We start from the raw sequence: 8,758 nt of genomic DNA, 5'->3' as shown, positions 1-8,758 counted from the left end.
GTGAAAAAATTTTTTTGTAGTTTAAATTTTTAATATTGAAATATATTGTTTTTCAAAAAGAATAAAGACATTCTAAAAAGAAGCCAGTGTGTGCCTTGGGGGAAGGTTGGGAGATATTAATATCCCCAATGAAATGTCTACATCCTAGAAAACCCAGCAAATTTCCTTTCTGAGTGATTGTAATCAGTTTAAAAGAATTCTTTTCCTGTTGTCTGCTAGTGTGGTTTACCTCTCATCATCATTTGGCAATTTGAATGTCCAAGAGGGACAATTTATTGGTTTAAAAAACAATTCTTGGCTTCAAAGTCATTTGAGGACTAGGGGTGTGTGTACCCTGTTAATATTCAAAATATAAATGAGGGATGCCTGGGTGGCTCAGTCGTTAAGCATCTGCCTTCGGCTTAGGTCATGATCCCAGGGTCCTGGGATCAAGCCCCGCATCGGGCTCCTTGCTCAGTGCGGAGCCTGATTCTTCCTTTCCCACTCCCCCTGCTCATGTTCCCTCTCTCGCTGTCTCTCTCTCTCTCTCTGTCAAATAAATAAATAAAATCTTTAAAAATATATATAAATGGAATTTTAGGCAAATGAGAAAAGGCTGTATTGGCATAAAAAACAAATCCTTCCATTGTGAATGCCACGGAGCCTTTCACTTTAGAGTGAAAAATTTTGATTCAGGTAGAATAAGCAAGTTATATTACGTGAATGGCATTTCAATTTGAAAAAAATTATGAGATTCTTTTGAATAACAAACTATGAGTTTTCAAAAAGAAAAAGAGATATTCTTTATGAAGCAATCCACCAAAGGGTTTGCTCCGCTCATCTTGTTGAAATGTTCTAACATACACGTACACATTTATTTACAGTAAATTTTTAGACAATCTAGTATAAAACATGTTTGCCTATAAATGCATCTTTCCCCTCATGCAAAGGAATATTTTCACCTGTAAGAAATATTCTTTGAGAACTCACTGCCCTTAGAGATGGGCATCTAATTTCTTAAAAAATTCAGAACTCTAGAGTGGAAGTTGCCAGATACATATGGGCTCTAATATAGTTTTGCCATAAACATCTGTGGGAAATCTGAGGTTAATCTTGTAGAGGGATATTAAATTTGCAGGGTCTGTTGGCTGTTTCCCCCTGAAGTGTCTGGTAAATGAGGTGAATTCTTTGACACTTTTTTCCTAAGGAGTCTGGAGAGCTCTAAGGATTGGTAAGAGGGCTGGCTGCCTTTCACTTTTCAAGCCCTGGTTTGAATCTAACCCGGGTTAACCTTGTGACCCTGAATTGTTTGTGTGAAATGAGGTGGTGATCTCAGTCTTGCCTTAAGGAAACCCCTTTCGCATAGAAATTGGCACTAATTGGTCTCCCTGTTGACAGGCTTAGCTGAGAGGCCATGATTGAGTAGGCAGTGAGAACAGCAACTAAATGAGCCCACCTCAGTTCAGCGTGTTGGCTGGAGAACGAAGAGGGCCGCTACCCGTTCTGCTCCCTTCCAGCAGCATCTGACATGGAAAGCAATGGAGCTGGCCCAAGGAGGCCCAAAGGCCTACCGATTGTGCACTAAGAATAATTTCCATATGTCTGGCCCTGTTCTGCAAAGCAGCCTCGGCACGGATAGGGCTCTAGGCCGGGATTTGGCAAACTTTTTCTGTAAAGGGCCAGAGAGGAAATAGTTTCGGCTTCACAGGACATACAGGACTTTGTGGCAACCAGTCAACTCGCCTGACAAAAGCAGCCACACCTTATTGGTACATGACGGAATGTGCCGATCTTCCGACATAACGACATGGACATGGAAAATTGAGTTTTATGTAATTTTCACATGTCAAGAAATAGTCTTGGGCACCTGGGTGGCTCAGTCATTAAGCGTCTGCCTTCAGCTCAGGTCAGGATCCCAGGGTCCTGGGATCGAGCCCCGCATCGGGCTCCCTGCTCAGCGGGAAGCCTGCTTCTCCCTCTCCCTCTCCCCCTGCTTGTGTTCCCTCTCTCGCTGTGTCTCTCTCTGTCAAATAAATAAATAAAACCTTTAAAAAACAAAAAGAAAAAGGTATGTGTACTCTGGGGGTGCCTGGGTGGCTCAGTCAGTTAAGTGTCTGACTCTTGGTGACTCTCAGTTTCGGCTCAGGTTGTAACCTCAGGGTCCTGGGATGGAGCCCTGTGACGGACTCTGCGTTTGGCAAGGAGTCTGCTGGAGATTCTCTCCCTCTGCCCCTCCCCCCCAAACAAATAAATAAAAATCTATAAAGGGTAACACATACATCTTAATATTCTCAGTGTGATTCTTTGTCCTCGTAAGAGGAACAATGTCACAATCCTGAAAGCGAGACCGAGATGTGTAGCCTCCTATCTCTGTTTGAAGGCTCACTCCCCTTCTTTCTGTTTTTCCAGTGCTATTCTTTTTCTTTCCTGGGTTGTTTTTTGTGTTTTTTTTTTTTCTTCTTTTTTTGGTGAATGGGGAAAATATCCCAGAGTTTGTTGGAAAACGGAATTTTTTTTTCCTTCAAAGATGTTATTTTAAAATATAAATGTTTTGGGGTCTTATTGCCCAGTATACTTTATAAGCACTCTGCTACCCAGATGTACCTTATTGTAGGAGGTGATGATAGAGGGTTAGTAATCATTTTTACTGAATATCAGGAAAGAAAATCACCAAACAACTTAACCCAACACACTAATGTTTCTTTTTAAAAGGTGGAGGTATTTTAAGAGCATATTCATTTCTTCATAAATCACCCTCGTGTATCCCTTTGTTTTTCCTTTTGTTCTTTGTATCAAATACCCAGTCAGTGTTCACATTTCTCATAAACTGTTTCACATTTGGTTTGTTCCAATTAGGATCCAAATAAGGTTCGCACTGACCGTTCCATTAGTTGCTATCTCATTCTTTTTAGTTTATGCTCTTCTCTTCTGCTTTTTCTCATCATAAATGTGTTAGAAGTCTCTGATGTTTTGAAAAACACGAGATGGCACGCTGTCTGAGTGAACGGAAATGTTTCCTCTATCTTCGTGTCCTCCTCATTACCCAAAGCGGCACCTGGAATTTAGCGGGCTCAAGAAGTACTTTTTGTTGTTGTGTTACAGGTCCTTCTACAGAGCCTCCTGTTTTATTTGGATCCTCTGGGGAACGCTGAATGAACTGCATCTGTGCCGTCCTAGACCCGCGTTGGTTGGCACCAACTTGAACGACCAGTTCTCCCTTATCACACTGTGTTCTTTACCATCATGTTGAGAGAACCATTTTCTGGCTTTTGAGCCATGCTGTGGGGGGCACTCTAGAGGGGAGACAGATGAATACCAGGTCATCCTGGATTCCCGTTCAGAGGCTTAAACAAGGTGGGGTGCCTGGGTGGCTCAGTCGGTGAGCGTCTGACTCTTGGTCTTGGCTCAGGTCATGATCTCAGGGTTGCAGGATCAAGCCCCGAGGCGGGCTCTGGAATCTGCTTGAGATTCCCTCTCCCTTTCCCTTTGCCCTTCCCCTCTCTCAAATTAATAAATCTTTTAAAAAAATAGGCTTAAACAACTCATAACAAGTATATTGTGATTAGGGACAAAGCAACAGTTTGTTTCCCAATCCAAGATCATTTCAGCGTGTGAGGGAGGTGCCTGAGCATCTTTATTCCCCTCTGTGCCCAAGAAAGCAGAGAAAACAGACTCCTGGCTACGGGCAGGGGCCTCACTGGAAACAGAGTTCCTTTGAGATCTGGGCATCTGGAGTGGGGCCAACTCATTTTTGGTGGGATTTGCATGTAAATAGTGGGATATGAGGCCCAGCTTTACACCCTGTGCAGTAATCAAACTGAAGAGAAGTGGTTTCTCCTTTAAAATCCTGAAACTGGGTTTGGCATCTTGCCTTAGGCCTGCATACTTTATTCTCCCTTTTTTTAGGTGTAGGAAAGAGTTAATCTGATTTTCCAGGTTTCAAATAAGAATCTTGCTGACTTGCTCTGGTTCCAGGGCACTTCGTTGTACGTCTTTTTGACAGGCTGGTGTTGTGGCTTTCTTTCTGGGAGTAATTTTTTCCAGTTCTGAGACCTGCCCTCTGACCCCAAGTTTAATGGGGAAGTGAAATGATGGAGTCTCTTCATTTTGGTTAGAAAGCTTATTGGGTCCAATGGCCCCAGTGCAGGGGAGCCAGCTGCCTTAACTTCTTTTAAATCAAAAATTATTAGAGCCTTCTTCTTCTTCTTCTTTTTTGTAAATTTTTGGCAAGTATAGAAAAGCTCAAAGAAAGAAATAAAAATTGCTTGTAATTCCACCATCTAGAAATAATTTCTTTTTTTTTTTAAAGATTGTGTTTATTTATTTGACAGAGATAGACACGGTGAGAGAGGGAACACAAGCAGGGGGAGTGAGAGAGAGAGAAGCAGGCTTCCCGCCGAGCAGGGAGCCCGATGCGGGGCTCGATCCCAGAACCCTGGGACCATGATCTGAGCCGAAGGCAGATGCTTAACTACTGAGCCACCCAGGTGCCCCTAGAAATAATTTCTTTTAATGATAATATTCCAATTCCCCCCCTCACCAAACAAAAATAGGATTATGGGGTGTTTTAAATGCTTTACGGGTGTTAGTACCTTTAATCAGTGGGGAGGGGCAGAGTGCAGGAAGTTTGTATTGGTTTCTTTTTTTTTCTTTTTTTTATTTTTTAAAGATTTTATTTATTTATTTATTTGAGAGAGAGAATGAGATAGAGAGAGAGCATGAGAGGGGAGAGGGTCAGAGGGAGAAGCAGACTCCCCGCTGCGCAGGGAGCCCGATGCGGGACTTGATCCCGTGACTCCAGGATAATGACCTGAGCCGAGGGCAGTCGCTTAACCAACTGAGCCACCCAGGCGCCCTTGTATTGGTTTCTGACAGAGACCCTTCTTGACCAAACTTTGGTCAGGCTCCTCTAAGCCCTCTTTCTTTCCTTTCTTTCTTTTCTTTCTTCTTCCTTCCTTCCTTCCTTCCTTCCTTCCTTCCTTCCTTCCTTCCTTCCTTCCTTCCTTTTCTTTCTTTTCTTTCTTTTCTTTTCTTTTCTTTTTCTTTCTTTTCTTTCTCTCTCTCTCTCCCTTCCTTCCTTCCTTCCTTCCTTCCTTCCTTCCTTCCTTCCTTCCTTCCTCCCTCTCTCCCTCCCTCTCTCTTTTTCTTTTCTTTTCTTTTTAGTAGGCTCCATGTCCAGCGTGGAGCCCAGTGTGGGGCTCAAACTCACAACCCTGAGATGAAGACCTGAGCTGAGATCAAGAGTCAGATGCTTGGGTCACTGGGGTGGCTCAGTCGGTTAAGCATCTGCCTTTGGCTCAGGCCATAATCCCAGGGTCCTGGGATGGAGCCCCGCATCGGGCTCCCTGCTCGATGGGGAACCTGCTTCTCCCTCTCCCTCTGCCTCCTTCTTCCCCTGCTTGTACACTCTCTCTCTCTGTCAAAAATAAATAAAATCTTAAAAAAAAATAAAATAAAGAAATGGCATTAAATGCTTTTCTCCTGCCCCCACCTTCTTTTCTCTAGCCTTTGCCTCAACACAGTTGTTTAGCAAAGCCTCACATTTTTCTATGAGAAATACAAACAGAAGTCTCCAGGACTTTTTTTTTTTTCTGGTACAGGGAGAAAAGATGTTGTAGAAGTGGAAATGGTCATAATAAAGAGAAGCCAGATAGAAAACGATTTCTAACTCAGCCTTAAATGTCAAGGCTTGATTTTCTTAGTTAAGGGGGAGGAATTTCAGCCTGATGAATTCTGGTGTGGAAAAGAATTTGAGGCAGTTAAGACAAACATCATCCTCAGTGTAACATGTGTGCTGTAAACAGACTTCAGAGAAATCACTGAACTCCAAATGCCTGGGTGGGTGAGGCCTGGCTGTGCCTGTTGCTTGAGGCTTTGCCCTGGCTTTGACTACTGGATAACTAGGTCTTCCTGTGATTCACCCACAGACCAGAAATGCTTATGTGTGTGGTGACCCCAGACTCAACGAGAAGCAGCAAAAGTGGAGTTATCCTGGATTAAGTACTAGTTAAATTGGACTTGATTCAAGTGGAATGAATCTATGGCCCAGGTACTGGGCCACAGAGACGAGTCAGTCAGGAGCCTGGTCCTCAAGGAATCCCAGGTTGCCTGATGAGACAGATAATTAAGTATTACAGCCCTTGCCACACAAGTGTTATAAAAGGGTTAACAATGTGCTCCAAGAACAGATGATATCTCTCTGGATGTGTCACAGGTTTTATGGGCTGAACTTTGTAAGATAACAGCTGGTCAAGGGGGAAGGCCTTCTAGGCAGATGGAATAATGTGAGCAAAGACGGGGGAAGGTGTGTAATTTTGTGTAGTTGGAGCACAAGATCTGTGGATTGCTGGAGGAGGGCGAGGATAGAAATGGCAATGATATGAGAAAGACTGGGCTGGGGTCAGAGTGTGAAGAGCACTGAATGTTCTACTTCGGATAGACCCCAGACAGATGTGAGCATCAGATGATCCAGTTTATCTTATGTTTCTGTGTCTGGTCTCCAGAGATCACAAAGATGGAAGGCCCTTGAGAAGCTTCTGTTTCTGTTTCTCTAGTTTTGACACGTAATACCGGCCATTCAGGCTGGAGGTCTTCAGTTTTCCATTAACACTTTGCGCGCACACAAGCAGGGAGAGGGGCAGAGGGAGAAGGTGAAGCAGACTCCCCACTGAGCTGGGAGCCTGACGCTGGGCTTGCTCCCAGGATCCTGAGATCCTGACTCAAGCCCAAGGCAGATGCTTAGCCAACTGAGCCACCCAGGTGCCCCTCCATTAACTTTTAAGGCATATTCCATTTGGTAGTTTAGGGATATTTGTGAGGTAGCTGATCCTTTGGGAAAACAAGTAGATACATATTTGGCTGTAGTTTAAAATTTTTCTCTTTACAGTCTTCCCTCTTCTTTTGTTAATTGGACCAGCTGAAGTAAAATGATAATGGAAATGTTGCACATCTGAATGAAAGTTTCCACAATTTAAGACAGTTCTACCTTATCAGTTCAGGCCATGAAATCTCATAGCGTGGTCTACCTGAGAGCATCCCAGCAGCTACAGGCTCTGCTAATAAGGGCCTTATTGTGTATTTCCAGTTCAAAGACTTGGGAGAGAGAATCAAGCTCAGGACAATTTTTCAGACCAGGCAACAGGTCCCGTGAGTCAGGGTGTGGGTCTTCTGGCTTCCCCGTCTAGCCAGGTGTGTGGACAGTGTTGGGATCTCTATTTGACTGTCCATTAGCTTTGTCCTCATAGGCATGTGGCATAAGCTCTTTAAGCGTTTTCTTTTCTTTTCTTTTGGTTTTAAGTAGGCTCTACACCAAGCATGGAGCCCAACACGGATCTTGAATTTACGATCCTGAGATCAAGATCTGAACTGAGATCAAGAGTTGGATGCTTAACTGACTGAGCCACCCAGGCGCTCCCTCCCCTTTTAAGCTTTTGTTTTTCTTGTGGAAGATGGGGCTTACTAATATTACCCCTTTCAGAGGGTTAATTTTGAGGCTAAAATTATATCACACATGTAAAACCCTTAGTACAGTTCTAGGCATAGAGTGGGCTGAGAGTAAATGAGAATTATCATAATCCTTATTATAATGGAAAAGACACTTGTAGATGCTAGTTACAGAGACAAGTCATAGTTCTTTAGGGTGGGAAACACAGCAAAGTTATCCTTGATCCCATAAGGTTAGGGATACGATAGAGACAACTCAGTGGAGGAAATTTTGCCTTCCTCGTGGAGCTTCTACAAACATAGGAGTTTAGTTCATTTAGGCTCTCTGCTGTATTTATCCATCCAACCATCCATCTCCATCAGTGTCAAAATTCAGACCTGAGATGGTTATCTCAGGTTTGTATGCTTATTTGAATTGAAAATGGTGTCAGACTTGTCATAGGGAACCCTGATTGGTAGTTGTCTAACTCTTATCTCTTACTATCTGTGTGATCAGTATGCACTTTTTTTTTAAGGATGTTATTTATTTATTTGAGAGAGAGACAGAGATAGCGAGCTGGGAGGAGAGAGAGAAGCAGGCTCCCCACTCAGGAAGGAGCCCAATGCCCACTCCATCCCAGGACCCTGGGATCATGACCTGAGCTGAAGGCAGAGGCTTAACCGACTGAGCCACCCAGGCGCCCAGGACGCACTTCTTAATCTAACACAGCCTGCAGTTTCCTCATCTCTAAAACTATAGAAATGCTAACAGGAGTTAACACCTAGTTGTGAAATTAACGCCCCCAGCATACAGTGTTCAGTAAATGTTAGCTATCATTATTTAATAGAGTCATCTATCATTTATTGTGAGGATGATTTACAAGGAGGTAGGGTATAGATTATCTCCAATCATCATGGTTGTTGACTGATGAGCTGAGGGAGCGGGAAGTCTGGGATGACACCCAGGTCTTGCCAAACACCTCTGCTCCTTCTTCTAGGGACAGTTTCTAGTAGTAATAACGAACGCCCTACCTCTCATGTCCCCTGTTCTTTCCTCCAGGAGCCCTGTTCCATTGCCCCGGTCAGGGCTCCAGCCTCTGTCCCTCCGCATATGAGCAATACCTCGTTGCTCCGAGGCCCTCGCTACAGTCGGCCCGACAGATCACAAGCCCCTCTCCCTTCAGTCCGGGGAGCTCCCGGGCAAGACGGTTTCTCTTTCTTGCGGGATGTCCAGGTCCAGCCCAAGGCTGAATCCCACGGACTTCAGCACTGCGCCTCGCCAATCGCGGCCGCTCCTCTGGAACACTTCCCTTCCCTTCCCACCGAAGGGTGTAGGAGAGCCCAGGGGCGGGCCCAG

The sequence above is a fragment of the Eumetopias jubatus genome, unplaced genomic scaffold (assembly GCF_037043125.1).
Source record: "Eumetopias jubatus isolate StellerSeaLion01/CBP00866 unplaced genomic scaffold, mEumJub1_p1.0 scaffold_17, whole genome shotgun sequence".
Taxonomy (NCBI): domain Eukaryota; kingdom Metazoa; phylum Chordata; class Mammalia; order Carnivora; family Otariidae; genus Eumetopias; species Eumetopias jubatus.
This window is presented reverse-complemented; position numbering follows the sequence as displayed.